The following is a 19,590-nucleotide window of genomic DNA, read 5'->3' as shown; positions in this document are numbered from 1 at the left end:
TTTAGCCACCAAGTGTAAGGAAAAGATGATCAAGAATCGGATTTTTTCACTCAACCTGTACACTTTAGAGACCAGAGTAATTTGGGAAGGGAGTCTGGAGGACATGGTACCAATCTGATATCATCACTTAGACTTCTGGAGATGCCTGAGAGAACAAGGGTGCTTGTAGCAGCAGGGGATGCGTGGCCTGCAGAAGAACCACACAGTTTCTTCTGCGCTATGTTCTTTCTCCCACAGGATGGGGAATCTGTGTAATTGCAGATATCTGTTTAAAATGTTTTGGCATGCAAACCCACTTAGTCTCCACACCGTCAATACATTTTAAACCAAGACATCTTTATTTCAGCCTTTTTGTTTTTGTCTACCACCAGGCAGCTACCATATTTATAGAAGTTTGGTGATTGCATGTTATATGATAATATGCATTTAAACTGATATGATTTTTCCCTTGTAAAAGAACTAAGAGCAGTACCTTTGACCACCAGAATAGGAGGTTGAAAAGAGAAGGTAGAAAAGACCCCAGGGAATTCATTCCCAGTGATGACAATAAGGTAAAAAATAAGAAATTAGTTCTCATAGGGATAAGAAAGTAGAACTATAAACAATTTTCCTCTTATATCAAGTAGTAGCCCTTATTACCACTATGGCATATGGAAAAGATGAGGAAGTGTAATCAGAACATACTGAAGAGCAATAATACACCAACTTCCATCCTACCAACCTCTTCATTCCCAAAAGTGTTCTTCTACTTACCAGCTCCTCCTTCATGGTTAATTATAGGATTCTATCATACTTTCATATAAATTGCTTGTGCATGAAATTTCGTAGAGACACTTTCATTTACCTTTCCATTTATGTTGTGGAAAACTCAAATTCTGCAGGACTGAATTGAGTACTACTATACAGGCCTGGCAGTAAAAATATAGGAAAAATTTTTTTGTTTGACTTTTATAGATTCTAGATAAAATTTTAATGGTTCAGACATCCTCAGTGTGATTCAAACAACCTTACCAGAGAAAGAATAAGTTTTCATACTTCTCTGTTCTTAGTGGAAGTGATTTATGTGTTGAAAATGGCTATGGTAAAACAAGAATATTACCCAAGAATGCATTTACATGTTTAACCTTTTCAAGTGATTAATATTTTTTTCAATCACTTAGTATTTATGAAGTCTAAAGGGGGAAAATAGAAGAAAAATATTTTCTATCAGATATATTTCATACATAAGCTTCAGATATGTACAACCCATGTTAGAACTTAGTTACATAACTGTTGCTTGATTCTATATATTTAGAATAAAATACCACTGTGTTTCATCTGAACTAGAGAAGTTGAAAACATATATTTTACCTTTAAATAAAACCTTTACTTTAACCTCTGTTAAACACCTGTACATCAACAAACTGAACAATTGCACAATTTATCTCTCTATTAACCACAGGCTGGATAAAGCTCTATTAAGTGCAGGAAAGGTTCTTATTGAGTAAAGAATTAGCCTGGAACCTTTGACTGGATGTATTTACTAAGTTCATATAGTGGTTACAAGGATGGTTTAAAAATGTATTTCATGGGCTTCTTCAAGGAAAAGTTTTCTGGTAGTCCACTTAAAGTATTTATTCACTAAAATTCCTGAAGCTTGGTAAGCACAAATACATATATTAAATGTAGAATCTTTAATTTTAATCTCATTAAGAAACCCCTGAATTGAATACTAATTATATAAAATAAAATAGGGGTTGCTTTTCACAGTCAAGCCATATTTATAAAAATAGAAACTATTTGTTTAACAGAAAAGTATTACACATTTATTAGTTATTAGCTTTATGGAATTGAGTTTCCTTGAAAAAAATTAAGAAAAAAAAGAGTAAAAAAAAGAGAAAATTAAGCTTTACTTCATTGTACAAATATGAAGCAAAAAAGAATGCATAAAAATGTTCCTCTTTCCCAAAAGCCATGTAGGTGTGAAGTTACAGATTCTCTTTTAATGACAGATGATGATCTTCAGGAAATACAATGCTTCCTCTTAAGTAAGATAGCTCAAGCATAGTGAAGAGTAGGCACCTTAGAAAGCCATTTGTTTTATTCTGGTGTTATCTTTCCATCTCACTATATGTTGCAATTGGTCAAATATGTTGGGTATTCCTTGAGGCAAACACTAACATCTGCTCTTGCAATCCTTTCCCAAGCAGAGATATTCATGATTTCAGTGTAGATTTTCCCCAGGGAATGACTTCACACTTGGGGCCAGGATGAGTTATATCATTTAGGGCCTGATCTACAATGTGTGGAAATCCAGCAGAATTGAGAAAGGTTCACCAACGCTTCACAACTGGTCTCATCTTGCTTCATTCAGAGTAACAAGAGTTTTTATTGCTGACTTTAATCAGAGCAACATCTGGACTGGCATTAGGCACAAAGTTAAACCCATATGGGATTTCCCTCACTCACAGGAGCACCTCTCCTGGTTTCAGTGAGATTATGTTTATGATAAGGACAAGAAAAGCTAGCCTTTATAAGACAAATTTTTAATCCTTAAAATCGATATTTTTAAATTAGAAGCATGAATTTCCTCTTTTACTTTCAGAAGGTACCTGGCTAAATTCGAGTGTGGAAATACTCTCCATTTGGGGGAATCAACACTGAAACAGTAGAAATGGCTTATCCTTTTTTTACCACATTTTTCTATTACCACTGCAGTTATGAGCTCAAGAAAATATCCTTTGCTACACCATAAAACAATTTTTTTCTCTTTGCACTGCACCACTTTTCATTGTCAATATGCTCTTAGATATGTTGATAAAGACTTAAAATATTAAAACCAGTTAGCAAAAAAGGTGTGTAAGGATGAGAACTTCTGTTTATTATAAATTTCATGACATTGCCACATGTTATATTTTTCGTCTATCTTGTTAGTAGCTGGACATTACTTAGCTCCCCTAAATGAAAAAAATCATGCTGATTGTTGTCACTTGGAAAGCAGGGTATTTAGCTTCTAGCCACACTGGTATCCCTAAGAAGGTCTTTCAGACAAATAGTCCAACCAACACACCTATTTATAAAATTGTCTTTTAAGTTCTAGTTCTGTAAGATCCTTTTCATACAGTTGTGGGCAAACATGCATCTTAAGGTACATACAGAAAAAAATCACTGAATCATACTTGTATACTGTTATCCCTTCTCTCTTATGACTGAAAGACTGGAAGTCTGCATTTAAAATAGTTTGCTTAGCTGAGTTTTTTTAATATTCAGTGGTATCTACAGGTTATATAATTCATCTGACAATGGAGGCTATTATTTGTGCCTCTTAGATCAAATAGTAGGGTATGTTGATTAGAGATTGTAACTTTTCAGTGGTACAGAATTATTTAAATGCAGTAAGGACTTGGTGATAAGCCAGTCACTAATTTGGTCCAATTTTGTCTGCTGATATTACTTTTGCATGTCATTGGCATATTCTCATCTCTCATTTTCATTGCCAGTGAAATTAACAGCAACGTCACCAGCCACAACAAATGGAGTAGATTGAAAAATAACAATACAAAAACAGTTCTGCAAGAGGTCTACATATGCCTGGGTTAATTGAACAGACGGCTAGTTGTTTCATCATAAGTTGGTGTTTGAAAGAAATGGTGGTTTAAACTGTATGAAGCTACTTCTAGTGGTGAAGGCCCAGAGGAAAGTGACTGTCATGTTCCCAGCAAAGGAAAATAGCTGTGAAAGCTGTCATTACCCCATGGGATTTCTACTTTCCTTGCAAGACTGCAGACTGGAACCACGGGCAGAGGTTTTGCCCTACTGTCTCTCTATACTTATGAGCACTATAGAGTCAGTCAAGTCTGAAAATCATTAGGATCTAGGCTGCATGCATGGCACTGCTTCTCCAGCTTCTCCTTGTGTCTGGGTCTTCTGCTCTGTGAAAGTATGGTTGCAATTCTCACCATTTCTATAGACTGTAGACAAACTATAGAAAAGGAGAACTTTTGTCACTTTAAAAATTAAGGGACCAATGTAGCTGCTGATTCCCTGTCTGTGGTGAGAAAGTGATATGTCTTGTCTAATGAGAGAGGTGCAATTTGACTGGCTTGAACACACGTCCACCTCCCTTTTGAAGCTGTCTGTCTCCACTGATTGCAGAAGGAAGCCAAATTATTACTCTGGACAATTCATCTAATTTGTAGCAAGGAGAGGTGAATTCTATTCAATCAGGTTCTACAAAATGATAGGAGAATCTTAGAAAGAAAGCTACCTCATGCATTTGAGGAACATGTAGGTTCATTAGAAGAATATTTTCTTCCTGCAAAGTAATGTGGCTATAAAAGAAGCAGGTAGGTGTTTTTTATTTCATGAGAATTTGTTTACACAGCTCTTCTAAGAATGAGACAAAGTCTAACACATTTCAAATGAAAACATCACAGAGATCTGGAAGGGGGTGGTTTCCATCTAGAAGGTAGTAATTCTCCTTTTACTAAAATAAAATTGCCAAGATGGGATATATTTTAAAAAAAAAATCACACATGCACACTAAAAATCCTATCAGTATCATTGATAAGATGCTAAGCACATGGTGGGTTCCTCTTTCTTTCTCCCAGATACCTACACAGGTACAAACACAGTCATAGAGCAAATACATTGCTGCCTCCACCTTCCCAGGCCCAGTCTTGGCGCTCAGCCACAAGACACTAATCTACTAATCTAACAAGGATCACACAAGAAATGTGCTCATGCTGTTTTCTCACACAATACTTGTGCAAGGTAGCTCAGAAAATGAACTTAAAAGGTATCAGACAGACTTGGGAAGCGTCTGCACACTCAGAGTATGAACCACTTGCTCTTAACCACATAACTGACAAGCTGGCAAAAAGAAGACACGTCCCCCATGCAGATTTGGAAAATCCCTTGTAGGTCAATAAACCAATTGAATACCACTAAACTAATAAAATGCCACACAAGGTAACAGCTCTCTTCCTCCGCCTTGCAGGAATTTGGCTGAAGGAGAAATAAATCATGAGCTGCATGTTTTTATGATGTTCATATCTAGCTGCTGTGAGGAAGGCAGTGACATATTCTTTTAGTCTTGTTAGTTGTTCTGACTGTACTGAAATTAGAAGACTGTTTTGTGTGTATGTGCATATTTTCTCCTGTAGTCTTATGCTGTAGTGTGATTGAATGAGTTTTTTTGGTTCTCTTTATGTAGTTTGAAATTATTTTTATGTCATAAAAATTATCTTTGATGTTTTTGAAATCTTTGTTCATCCTTATAAGGCCTTTATAAGTTATTGTTTTCTTAAAGGCATTCAAAATGCAAGTCTTAAAAAAACACGTGTTGGAGGTGGAATTATGTTAAAGTGTAAAAAGTTACAAAATGCATCAAACAGCACAAGTGAATAATTTCATCTACAACTGCACAGTTTTATGGCTTATGCAATCACCTCTGATAATCACAGTGCCTCATTTCCACTGTTTCTCTCAAGCCCAATGACACAAAAGCTGCTCTGCTCAGTTCTGGGCTTGGGTGCTCACAGCAAGCCTCAGTGACAGGCCATTCTCAGCTGCTCCTGGTCCCCAATAATTAGCCTGCTATGGCAGCTACCTCTTGTGGTTTTGCCTGTGAGAGACATTTGACACAGCAGACATCAGAGGGATTTTTCAGGAGGCTCTTGTGGCGTCCGAATGGCTCTTAATTAACCACTTAGGTATCCTCGTTCACTCTCCTGCTTGGCACTTTCCAAATGGTAGGGGTTGCACTGTGGATCTAAACACCGGGGAAGCATGCTATCAAAAGATCTTGTAAATGAAGGCTTGTGTAAATTATTTTTAATGATTCCCTCCTGGCACATCATTATGTTTGTAGTTACACACAGGCACTTCAGAGATGGCTCATCTTCCGTAAGGTCAGCTGCAGGACCACCATAACTAGCTGCAGTCAGTAAATGGCTTATTAATTAGCACAGTGATTTTACATTGCTAAGAGCTCTGATGTATGGAGCTAGAATTGTAATTGTGTAGGATCGAAATAATAAGCCATCTCAGGGCTCCTTATGCAAATTGCCATATTATAAAATCATTACCTATCTAAACACTGAGTTTTAATAAGAATTACAATGATGAATTTTATGATAATTGACACTCAAATTTTAATCTCTTGGATTTTTATCATTTTGGTGGTTAAAGTGTGTTTCTAATTAAATGTTGCTTAAAATGCAAAGGATTGTTTAACAATTCTGTTCACTTCTTCTAGTTCAAATCAGGTTATTCTCTTTGGTCACAGAAGATGGGCCTTCTCAGTAATAGGTATATGACATTACGTATTACTTGTAGAGTAAGATGTTTAATCTTTCTTTTTTTTAACAATTATGATTTTGATGGCACTGTATTGTCAACTGTGAGATAGAGCATAGTGCATGTCATTGGGTCTGACTTCCATAGTAGAAATTACTCAAAATAAGGAATTAAAATCTAGGGAAGACTTTGAATGCTTATGACATTTAATAGATTTTTCCTTCTTTAGCTCTTATTTCATGGGGTTTAAATAGAGCTCTAATAGTTTTAATCTTAGAAAGGCATGCAAAACTAAAAAATTTCACATTACCATTTATAGCATAGTACAAAATACCTAAAACTAATAGATAATTAAAATTTCACAATTATATTTGCAGACAGATTTTATTTACATAGTACGAAGTTTGTTTATTTTATATCATTTTTCTTCTGTGAAATAATTACTTCAAAGCAGATGCATCAGCAACAAATCAGGAAAAAGTTATTATGGATAGACACATAAAGCGCCAATCTGAATATACCTCATTTCAGCGCCTCTCATAAGATCTTACAATGTTTGGAAATTCTCTAAAGAACAGCAAACCATACACATTAACTTCTTAACATGATGAACAGGAAAGTCTGGGAACTGAAAAAATCTTCTCCTATGAATTGATCATTCCATAGCAGAAAATAGTAGCGCATTGAGGAAGTAGTCTAGGTCAAAATGAAAACAGAGAATTGTTTAAAGAATGGTTGTACAAAATCAGACTAGAAGTCCATCTGAAGCAGAGTTTTTTCTCCAGTAATGACCAAAAATATGTGTTCTCAACAAATACTATTCACCGTAGTAGGAACAGAGACAAAAAAAGTTATTTCATCTGAATAGACTTCAAGCCCCTGTTTACTTGCAGCTCAGGAGGCATGCTGAGTTGAATATGATTTCTCTATTTTAGTAATCCTCAACACACTTCTTCCATGAGATTAATCTACTGTCCTTGGAATTTGTAATCCTTCAGTACCCACAATTTCCTTTGGCAAGATGTTCCACAGATCTCTCTGTTATTGCACATCCCTTTGTGTGTTTTGAACATGGCTCCTTTGAATTTCATTTGATAGGTTTCTGTACTTGTATTGAAAAAGGAAATGAACAACAAATTCCTATCCAGACCCTCCATGGTGCCAATAATTTTGTAGATAATAGAAAAATAGGATGATTGTAATACAAGCTAAGACTGCAAATGGAGAAACATTGCACAAAGTCCCATAGTCACCATTCAGATCCTAAGAAAACTGCGATCTTTCCAGTTTTATTGGATCATTTTGTAATAGATGGGTACAATTTGCAGATACTTGAAACACCTAAAGTGCATCACAAAATATCTCTGGTGATCCCAAAGTATGGAAAGAATATAGTGAGACCTGATATGCTCACCTCTTCCTTTTGACTGCTATCTCAAATACCGCAATATGATGTCCTGATACTTTCCACAAAATTGTTTCACTGGGGACACTGGGAGAAGATTCAAATTGACATCTGAAAATAAAATGTATACATCAAAAGTGATTGAGTTTTTCTGTGATTCAGATATTTCTTGCAAAAAACCTAAAAAAACCCCGTGAAAATTATAATTACAGTAAGTCTCTACTGTTAGTAACTACATAGTGGCCTTGTTATACTTAACACTTTGACAAATTCCCTTCATGCTGATCTACCATTGAAAGAAGGTATAAAAATTAATGGAAATGGACAATTGCCATCTTGCTTCTATGGTTTCTGTTTTAAATCATGTTGCAAAACCAGCAAATAGGCCTTTTGTAATGCTAAGTGCCTTTCTTCCACCATAAGTCAAGCCTTCAGTAGCCACGGCCATGAAAAAAAAAAGATTGGAACAAGAGCAAATCTAACCTAGGCTGCCAACACCTGAGCACACACCTTGGTATGGACTGCTATTCACTTTGAGGAAGGCATTGTGATGAAATTAACAGCACAGACACATAGATTCTTTATTCTACACTACAATAATTTGTACATTTTTGCTTAGAGTTCCTGTATTTCTATTAAAACACATGCATATTCAACATAATATGTACATCTACAAAGCAATATTTGCTATATATATTAGCTCATGGCTATCTGATTTAATTGGACTACATTTCTAAATCCACTTTTAAAGGAATCTCTGGCAGATAATGCTTATAGAGATGTGCTTGTATATGATTGAGAAGAGGCCAAACAGTAAAGAAAAAGCTAATATGCAAATATTGTCAATTTTTTAATGAAAACAGAGAACACACCCATTAGTTTTGTCACTAAGTCTGTGTTTGGCCAAGGACAAAATTTACTCCACATGGCTTCATATGGAAACAGGGAGTTTTAAAATTCAGTGAATGTTAGTAGAGTTCTAAAATTGACAGATTCATAGGTTCCTGAAAATGAATGTTACCTGCCTGGAAAAAGGGTTAAGGTGGTTTTCAACACATTCTGTACACACAAATCTTTCTTTTAATGAAGTCTAGCTTTTGCATCCAAATATATAAATAAAGTAGTTCTGTTATGAAGCTGCATTTCTCTTTGTGTGGATATATACATTGTATATAAAAGCTTGTTCCAGACTGTAACTGAACAAGGCCAAATCTTAGTACTTTTATATATTATATTGGATAATTTATAGAGTTCTGAATGGCACTGAACTACAAAGTTTCATTCATACTTTTTTTCCTAAGTTTGTCTTGACATTTTATTTTAAGAAGAGTCTGCCACAACCTTATGTTTTGACAGCTATAAAGTATTGCTTAGGAAGGGGCAGAAAAAACATATAATTGTTGTTACACTTTAATGACTGCATTTGGCAGAGAGGAATGATTAAACCAAAGCCAGACAACTACCAAACCGGCTTTCCTGTGGTTTTGCTACTTTAGCTCTGCTTTACAGGCATCCAATGGTACGGTCTCTTTACAATCTCTTAAACATTCCTCTGTGATTTTTGGTATGCTGTGCACACTAGAATGCAATAAACATCTGCTAATTTCTGTCCATTAAATGTATTATCATAACACACAAGCACGATGTTTTATTTGTATGGCTGAAATGAGACTTATGACCCATAATCCATCATCTTCCTGTCATATTTTTATATGTTGTCTATTCAATCCCCAGGACAGTTTAGAAAGCGTAAAGGAAAACTCTCCTTAAGTTATAGACCAGCTGCTAAAGTGTCCATCTGAACAGGTCATTGTGCTTTATTTTTGCTGAATCTAGCAGGAGTTGCTCAATCTAAGCCAAACATAATACAACATGGATATCCCCAGAAGCTTACAGTTGAACTACCATGTCTAAACTTTCTAACAGGCATTTTTCTGAAAATATTGTATTGCAACAGACAATGCTTAGAACATGGATTCAGTTTAAAAAAAAAAAACCACAACAAAGCAAGGAAAACATCAAGAAATGTTGAAACATTTTTTGTGTCTGATAAAAAAAAATCCTCACTAATATTGCATGGGTAAAAACAGGAAAAAATATTTTTGGGAGTGGAGTTTTTTTAAAAAAGGAATATCATTTAAATTTAAATCACTGGTTTGTTTAACAGTCTATTATTCTTTTCAATCTAACATTCAGTTATCTGGAGCTTAAACTTATTTTTGAAGCCTTGGCTCAAGAATTGGCTGTATTTTATTGTCTTTTCATAAAAGTCTGACTGGCCATTTTAAGTCTGCCATCATGGATAAATAAGGGTCTTTTGCAGTCAAAACTTGGCTGTTGCTATTTTACGTTCAAGTAGTGCAATCCCATACCAGTGGGTAGTCTAATACGTGACATAGGCAGGAATACCTATACTCATTTTGCAAATTGAGGGTGGAGTTTCAGAGCTGACTTTGAGTTTCCTGTCTTTTAAAAAAAATAAATTAACATTGTAATGCAACCTTGTATCTCTATTTTCAATATTATCAATATATAATCATGGTAGATATTTATAGACTAGAGAATAGATCTTGCCTTTTTAATAAAATGTGGAAATTAAGCAATGCAGGAGACATGAAAGAAGAGTGAGAAGAAAAGAATATAGTTTTATATTACTCCATAATAATGACATCCAAGTGCCTGATCAGCAGGAACTGTAAACAAACAATCATGAAGGAGTAAATAAATATGAATGAAGACCATAGCTTGGAAATTTAAAAATGTACACAGTAACTCCATTTATTATACAGTAAGTCCATTTATTGTACATTTCCTACTCAGAGAGAAAGAACATCCATCTTTGGAAACACATGTGCTACAAACAAATAATTCCAAGAAATGTTGCAGGCACGAAGGGCATGTCTTCACAGAAGGGAAACACTGAGTCACAATCTTTGCGAAGTGTTAGAAGCACTAACTGTGCTAGAAGAAACCAAAGAAAGTTCTTGCTAGTTAGAATAATCTAGTTTGTTTGTTTGTTTATTTGTCTATTTATTCAACGGGGGGGTTCTGGGTTTTTTTGATGTTGTTGGTTTTAAGTAGGGAAAATATTGTTTTATTCCTTAATTTTGCCAGTTAACTAAGTCAGCATGTAGTGACCTGATAAACATGGTGGTTCATGCCTGAAGGAGTAATGGTCAGTATGGTCAGACTTTATTCTTTACACAGATCACAAAAAACAGAGTGGACTGGGTGAATCTCTTTGCATATTGGTAATATGGATACTAGTCCTCTGATGACTGTACTCCCTTAGGAGTATTTACCAGAGCCTTCTGGCCAACACAGCTACAGAGCAAAATCCTAAGACTCAAGAGTAATTATAACTCATCACATTCTTGTAAACATCTGGCAAGCATATCTTTTTCCCCTACCTTCATGGTCAGTACTATCACTGGATTTGAAAGCAGAAAGGTATGTTGCCCGGAAAGTTAGTGAAGACCTTCAATTTTCTCACCTTTGTGCTTCAGCCCATCTTACTTAGGCCACTTGTTAAATCCTCTGTACAATCCTCTGTACAATGTCTGTATCTCATGCATTGCTGATAAAAGTCTCTTGCTCAGGACCTACAGAATGCAATAATCCCGTAAGTAAGAGGCTTTGTTTTTAATTCTGATTTACCATATACAGTGTAGGTGTGTAGAAGGAATACATAGGTATGCCTAGGAGGAATATAAATACCCATGACTGTGCAAAGTCAATGGAGAAATCCCTTTAGAAGCAGACATTTTGAAACCTAGTCCTTTTAAAATAGAAAGCCAAAACTTGTAATTTTCTAGATTTTTGGGAGTAGCTTTTGTTTTGATAAGAACTAAAGAACAAGGTGAAAGCAAATTCTCTTAAGTGTAGCAAGTTCCCAATGCTACACTAGGTGGATATGACCCATGATAGATTTTTCAAATGTCAGCTTCAGATCCCTGTTTCTGTGACCTCTTTCCTACATCTCTCTCATTTTTGCATAGCTAGGACGACTTGAAGAGGTTCCTTTTTCCAGGCAAACACAAGTACCAGAATGGGAGAAACTCTGTTGATTATCCTTTTTCCACTAGGATACACTGTCATCATTTTACTGTAGAACTTGAATTTTTAATGTTTTCTGACTTTGTCATTGATAACTGATTTCCTGAGACAAGAAAGAGGCATTTCCCTGACTTATTTTTTCTCTTACTGAAGTCTGATAATAAAACTTGAAGGTGTTCAAGCTGCTAAAAAAACTGTCAGTGAATCTTCAAAATCGGAAGCATTAGCAAAGCAAATACAGAGGTTGTCACCAGCAGTCCTACCAAGCCTTTAATAAACTGCTTGATTGTGACTGTTAAAAACAAGAGGATCACATAAGACAGTAGCTGAGAACTGTAATATCATGTTCATCTACGTGAATGACCTGGAGTGTAAAAATTATTTCCTAAGATTGGAAAAAAAAGAAAAGAAAACCTTCAGTGATCTTCAGACGAGTTGTGTTTATTTTCATACAGAGCTAGTTTTTCTACCTAAATTTCTAAGAGGTTAAAAAACAGATTTCACTGCAGGAACTGGCTGCACACTTAATTATGCTATCTAAGTTCTTGCTTCCTGATGAGTCAATCTTTTCTCAAAGTCAATTTTTCTTTCCTGACTATTTTTGCTGCTAATTTCTGCACGCCCTCTGATTTGCCAATATCTTAATGGCATGGAGATGCCCAGGGCTCTCTATAGTATTCCAAAAAACACAGAGCAAATGTTAACTCTTAATCAGATATTTCTTCAATTATAAGTCATTGTTAGTTTTACATGTAACTTACCTTCAAATTCATTTACATAATTATGCACCATCATTCATGCTTCAAGTTCTCTCCTGTCTCTTTCTAGGCTGTTTCCTAGTGTTTCAAACCATTACTGTATATTTGTCTTTGATATCTAGTTCTGCTGAGCTTTGCTTGCCTTTAATAATTACTAGCACCTTGTATTTACTACTGCTATTAAATCTTAAAAGCTCTTGAATTGAAAGCACTCTAATTGTTGAACTATGTCAAACGAATCTGTAAAGTGTGGTAGTCTAACTTTTAACAACTATGTTTTTTCTTTAAAATAGATTTCAAGAAGTAGTTACAGGAATTAATGACCTGAGTTATTACTCTTATCCCCTTTCTTCAATATAATCTCTCTCAAGAAAACTGTCACTGTATTAGGCCTGTATGGTTTTTGGTCAGCAAATATTGGGTCTTAGAAGAAATATTTCACTGTTTGTTGCTGGATTAGTGTTGATATCAGAGGAGTTTTGGCAAAAGCCACTTCTATATAAGTCCTCCCAGTAAACTTCATCTGGGAGCTGTTTCACAGGATTTGAGCAGAAGAGGTTGCTGATGTGACCAACTGCCTCTAAATACCAGTGAGTTGTCTTGTAAGTAACATCCCTGCTTTTAGGAGGAGGTTAGCAAAGGTGTGTGAGGCAGAGAATAAGTCAAGGTAAGATATTTGTATAAATGACTGTGCTGGCCCACTAGCCTTCCATTTCAAAATCTGTAGTGTCTCCGTACACATTTGTTGCTGCTGCCAATATATCTTGCTTTGTTTGCCATTCCTAACAAAGCAAACACCATTTTTATTCACTGAGATCTGCATCTATTCCCTCTTTGGCATCTCTGCCTATATGAAGCAAAAAGATCTAACAGAGTCAATGAGTTGAACTTAGTCAGGCATTTTCTTTTGGGTGACCACAGTAAATTTACCTGAGCAACTGTAAAAACACAAAAAGCATTCCTCTGTTCACAATCCCACTTATGTAGATGTTTATACAGCCTTTCTGAGCAGAGTCTGGCACAGCAGAGATGGTTTTCATTATGAGGATCACCCTATGTTATCATTACTCCAAATTCTGCCACATTCTTGCATCTTTTCAGGTTATGATAGCTTTTCACTTGGAATTGCACGTGAAAAAGTTTCTGGTGTAATTTGCCATTGGTCACACATACACACACTGTTGTCATTTCCAACATCACATTCATAGAGCCTTTACAAGGATTTAATTTTGCAGATAAGGTCATTCCATGATGGCTTCACACTTGTTCCTTAAGTTTGTAAAAGCCATGTCACCCACCTTCCTATCAGTGCTAAATTTGATCAGGCAAAACAATTCCACAGTAAAAATGTATTTGAAACACTGGAAGGGGTTTTTTGTTTTTCTTTTGACTGGACAGTAAGGATATCTACTGGAGGTGTCTGTTTATGTGTTATTGTATATAAACCAAATTACACTAACAAAAGAGTCAAATTTCATGTCTTTAATTCCAACTCTACTGAAAAATGGATCCACAGAACACCATATTTCAGAAATAAAGCCATTTTGATGCTATATATTTAACAAGCCCTAAGTAAGGTTTACTTAAAGAGTGAAACTTTCCTGATCTATCTTTTTTTAAAAAATTTCTCTTGTAGTATTGAAGTTTTCTAGTAAAGACATTGAAATGTAATAACTCCTTAGGTGGTTTACTACTGACATTCAGTGAGCGATAATAACATCTAATCTTAGAGACAAAATGATGTCTGAAGATACTAATATTTAAGTGTTTTCAGAACTTCCATTCCTATTATTAACTGTTTGTAATTTCTAACATACCTTTTTCCTGTATTTCTTAGACTGCTTAATGCCAAATATGTGATAAGTACTGTGAAGCAGCAGCAAAATGATAGTAGGTGTTTAATGAAAGAAGAGCAAATCCATTGCACAGACTAAGGAGCACTACCTGGTTCATGATGTATCCTGTGATTCCTTTCCTTCACACAGTAAAAATAATTTCTTTTTCTAGATTCTTTGACTGTCTTTCCTAGCATTTACATGGCTTAATAGAACCTGTGTTTTATCCTTCTAGAAATGACTAATCCGTGGAACATGGAGTGGTCCTAGTCATATATATGTATCTGTGTATACTAACACCCAGCTGTATCTGAGTAGCCAAAACCACCTCATAATACTGTGCCAGTTCAGGTACCATAAGCCAAGAAAATTGGTTAAGGACCCGGTTGTCTCTAGCAAAATTTTTCTATTTTCTTATCTCTGTGAATTATTTCTGCATTCTGCTGCTAACTAAACCTTTCTGGTATTATATTTTTCCTAGCTTGATTTCCTTCTGTAATCCTTTTGCATACAGTTCTGACCACTTGTGGTGGGTTGACCTTGACTGGATGCCAGGTGCCCACCAAGCCACTCCACACTCCCCCTCCTAGCTGGACAGGGGAGAGAGAATAAGATGCAAAACAAGTTATATGTTGAGATAAAGTAAAAGCCCAAAAGTGAAAGTTTGTACATGCATAAGCAAAGATTAAAAAAAAAAAGGTTTATTCTCTATTCCTGTTGGCAAATGATGTCTGGCCATTTCCCAGGGAGCAGGGCTTCAGCACATGGAGGGGTTGCTGCAGAAGGTAAACATTGCAGTTAACAAATGTGTCCCCTTCCTCCTCTTTTCCTTAGCTTTTCTATCTGAGCTGATGTCATATGGTATGGAATATCCCTCTGGTTAATTTGGGTCAGCTGGCCTAGTTCTGGTCCCTCCCAGGATCTTACCTACCGCCAGCCCCTTGATGGGGACGGAATGTTGAGAGATAGTTCCAATGCTTTACCAGTGCTGCTCAGCAGTAGCCAAAACATCAATGTGTTACCAACACCTTTCTATCTATCAATGCAAAGCACAGCACGGCGAGGGCTGCTGTGGGAAAGTGGACTCCATCTCAGCCAGAACAATACACCACTGCAAATTTTTCTTGCTTCCATCACTTGCAAATGTAATCCTTTGTTTTTGAACAGTACTTAGGCAGTTTGTTTATTTATTTATTTGTCACTGGGTAGAAGAAGTGATAAAATATACTGAGAAATGAACCTAGATGCAAAAAAGAAAAGTCTACTGTTGCCGAGAAATGTTATTGTGTGTTTTAACCAACATAGATGTACAATTAATAAAGTAAAGTATAAAGCAATTTTCCTTGACTATCCCTAGCAGGATAGCAGATAGGGAGCTATTTAAATTAAATCAGGACAATTATTATAAAATTGGCTTCATTAGATATATAAATATAAATCATACCACCACAGATTGTTTTAAAGTGGTTGTCCCAGGAGCTTCAGAAAGACTGAATGATGAAAAAGGAAAAAGAAAAAGGGCTTAGCATGAGTCCCAAGAGAGCACTTTTGAGTGCTTTCAATTTTACATCATTACATTAGATTAAACATATTGAAGGAACTATAAAGATTAGTGAACTTGTGACAACAGTAAGATGACAAAATCTTGCATTATTTTTCAAATTTTTTCAGTAGTTGACATTGACATTGTGAGATTTTTAATATTTTTACAATATTTTATGTTGTAAAATTTTATATAATAAGACGTACTGGCTATACTTTATAAAAAATCTTAGATAATATCCAAGGTTTTATCTACAGGTTAAATTGTGCATATAGGTTAGACGAGTAATAGCAAAAATTGCTTACTTTCGTTATGAATTCAAATGAAAGTAGTACTGAATAAAATATTGTTTGTCCTGATACACCTGTTTTTTTAAAGGAATTGCAACATATATATTTACTTTCTTACAAACTTTTCTATAGTATATTTTGGAAGGGTGTGAAAACACAGTATGTGCAGAGTTTCCTATCATAATAAGATTGAGAACTGAAACCTAATGTGCAAATTTTGGCTGGCTTAAATAAGAAGATAAAGATTGTGGCTATCAGGAAGGATAAAGAAAAATAGATAAAGAAATTTTAAGACAGTGAGAGGTTAAATTCTGTTACTTACAAAACTAAATAATAAAATATAAGTCTTTTGCTAAGTTCCACATTTTTGTATCCTATGAGATATCCAATAGACTTATGTAATATTAAGGATCTTACCATCCTTATTAAAAGATCATCCAATCAGGCTGAATGTGTCAATAGTATTGCCATTTGACAATAATCAAAAGTCATTTTTTCAGAATTAAAAATTAAATGAATGGCACAATCATATCTACCTTACAATGATCTTTTTTGAGCTCAAATAAATAATATTTTTATATTTTTTTTGTGCATGGCTGATTTTTCATGTTAGGAATTCATAAAAAATAGCTCAGACTGGTTACTTGGGATGTCATATGTAAGAAAATCATCCTTAATGTAATACAAATTCAGAACAAGAATATATAACACTGTCATAATCAGGAATGAACAGGAAATACACAAGAAGCTTCCAGATCAGATATTGCAGTGTATCCCAACACTGCCCATTTTGTAAAGGAGATATCAACAGCTGTCAATAAATCATGCCAATCTGCATGAAACCCCATCAATCTGCATGGAAACCAAACCAAAGACATTGTGATATAAATGGAAGATAACCCTACCATTTATGACAAAAAGATTAAAAGGTTTGCATTATTTCTTTCTGAAACTGGTATTGTAGTAGTAGAGTAGTTCATCAGCATATTTTCCTGAAGTATTGTTGAAGTAAAATGTAAACACTTAAAAAAAAAATATAAGAAACCACTTCAATCACCTAAGCAATAGGGAGCAAGACAAGTTAGTGAGCAAGGTAGTGAGCTAGAAAGTAAGGAAAAATGAGAAAGGTTCTAGTACCTACATAAAATCTAACTCCAAATTGTCCACATTTCAAACTGCTCCTGCATCTCTCCTCAGTCCAAGAGCTTGGGCTATTATATGTAAATTAATAATTTTTTTTTCCTAACCTTAAAAATACAGTGTGGAGTAAAAATATATCTCAAAATCTTAAAATGACCTTTTTTCATTCTTTGGGACAGATTTTGCTGCTGACTGGACTACTACATGGATGGCTTTTATAAGACAAATATATACACATAAGATATCCATATACATACAAATATACATGCACATGCAAAATCAAAATAAAATTTTCACAGGTGAGAAGCTTATGTACGAAAACCCTAAGTGCACACAGACAGAGCTAAAGTCATCATTTCCTTCAGAGTGATCTTACTTATTTTTGTTTTATTATCTGCAGATCAATGCTTATGAATGACAAACAATGTGTTGGGAAAGTTCCTGGATTTTGCCTGCTAAGATTAGTACAAAGAAATCTCCATTAGGAAGCATATCTAATATAGCCAAGATGCATCCTGCCTTCTGTTATCCATTGGAAAATGGAAAAGGAAAGTGACTTCTGGAGAATCAAATCACAGAGACAGTGTCTAAAGAGAAATCTTGGCTACTACCTCTTGATCTTGTTAGAGGGAGGACAACTGAACCAGGTTTGCAAGTTCAAGTTAAACTCCTACGGTGGCCAAGATTGGGAATGATATCCTGTTAGAAAGTTGTCTTTTGCTAGAGATCTAGGAGATGTTGACTGATACTGTGCTTATTGTTGCTTTTTTTTTTTAAATAGGGGGAAAAAGAAAACTCTTTCCTAAATGTCATGTATTTTAGTGCACAAGGCTGAAGTCAATATGAAGGGTAATAAATGGCATGGGAATTCCAGATGGAAGAAGTGACATTGAATACTGAGTTCAACATTTCCCAAGGTTAAACAGGTATTTGGTGAGAGTGGCTGGATCCTTTCTTTCCTTTCAACCACAGAATGAATGACAGTATTCATTTGGCAGCAAATGTCTCATCCAATTTCATGGATTCATCTCTAAATGTAGAGTTTCTACAGTGGCTAAAATATTTTCAAAATATCTCACACCATGGAAGTAGAACTAAATTCTAGAAATCAGTACACAAAAAACATCTGGTACTTAACAGGAAATTTTTAAGTAATCTGTTATTCTTTCTGTATTAATTTATTTTTCAAAGAGGTTTCATAAAAACATTGAAATAACATTTAATATTCTGCATTTTATTTGTTACCATTTCAAGCATATTTAAAAGATGTAAGAATTTAAACTTCATGTTAACATGAACTTGGTAAGGCAACATTAACACAGTGCCTCTATTGTTTTTCCATAATAAACAACAAGCACAAAACATGTTTTATTCAACTAAAACAGTTTTTCTCCCACACACCAACTAGTGATGATATGTCACTATCATAAAATAAAGCTTTTTGTGCTTTCTCTCTAGAGTTTATTTCATTACTCCACTATTATGGACCCTTAATTACAGCATTTCCTGATTATGATTATTTGCTTTTTTAGCAACATTTTTTTTGCATCATTTTGGGCTGAATTTTATCTTACCCTTTTTAATTTTTGGGAGCAAAAAATATATGGTCATGATTCCTTTCTGTATAGAGATCTAAGCAGCATCATATAATGTGATATAGATATAATTGGAAATGTTTGTAAAAGAAAAAAAATTAATGAAGTTCTTATAGATACAGCCTATGGGCCTGTGGAAACAAATATCCATTATATTGAAAGCATTTGGTATTAATCTGTACTGTCTGTGATGGGTTTAACAATGGTAGTTTCGAAATGGACCATGAGAATACGTAGTATCTTCTGCATTCCCCGTGTTTCCTACTTACATGAGAGTAAAGATGATCACTCTTAAATTGTATATAGCCTGATTCTAGCTCTCAGAAGCTAATTGATGAAGGCAAAGTGCTGGTCCTCGCTAAAATCCCTGCCCTGAGCCAGCCTGGACCACTGACTTTTGTAGTCATGTACTTTTACAGAAGTAGCAGTGATTCCCCTAGACAAGAGACATCCCAATGGGTTTCTGAATTTCAGGAACAAGAAAAGGACTAGAAAAATCATTCTCGGTATCTCTGTGGCCTGGGTTCTTCCCAGTGTGAGTGCATGTACTTTGCCTACAAGACAACACACATTGGAAAGCAAAAGAGAGAAGGAAAGAGGGAACTTGTTCTGTTGTTGCTAGGGTTGCTCGCTATTCCACAGATTTCCCTTATCTTCCCACAAGATGTCTAGCCACTTGTGAGTGTGGT

The 19,590-nt window shown here is 35.1% G+C and overlaps 1 long non-coding RNA gene across 1 annotated transcript; it reads right to left on the bottom strand.

Moving 5' to 3' along the window:
• Nucleotides 1–5,453: 5,453 nt before the first annotated feature.
• Nucleotides 5,454–8,223, bottom strand: LOC116780705. Its single transcript, XR_004354583.1, has 3 exons — nt 8,168–8,223; nt 7,694–7,795; nt 5,454–5,752 (listed from the first exon to the last, which is right to left on the bottom strand). It is a non-coding gene; the product is annotated as an uncharacterized LOC116780705 (long non-coding RNA).
• Nucleotides 8,224–19,590: the final 11,367 nt, after the last annotated feature.

This window comes from Chiroxiphia lanceolata, chromosome 1, assembly GCF_009829145.1.
Source record: "Chiroxiphia lanceolata isolate bChiLan1 chromosome 1, bChiLan1.pri, whole genome shotgun sequence".
NCBI classification, from domain to species: Eukaryota; Metazoa; Chordata; class Aves; order Passeriformes; family Pipridae; genus Chiroxiphia; species Chiroxiphia lanceolata.
Note: the sequence above shows the minus strand (reverse complement) of the source record. Positions and strands in the feature narration are given on the sequence as shown.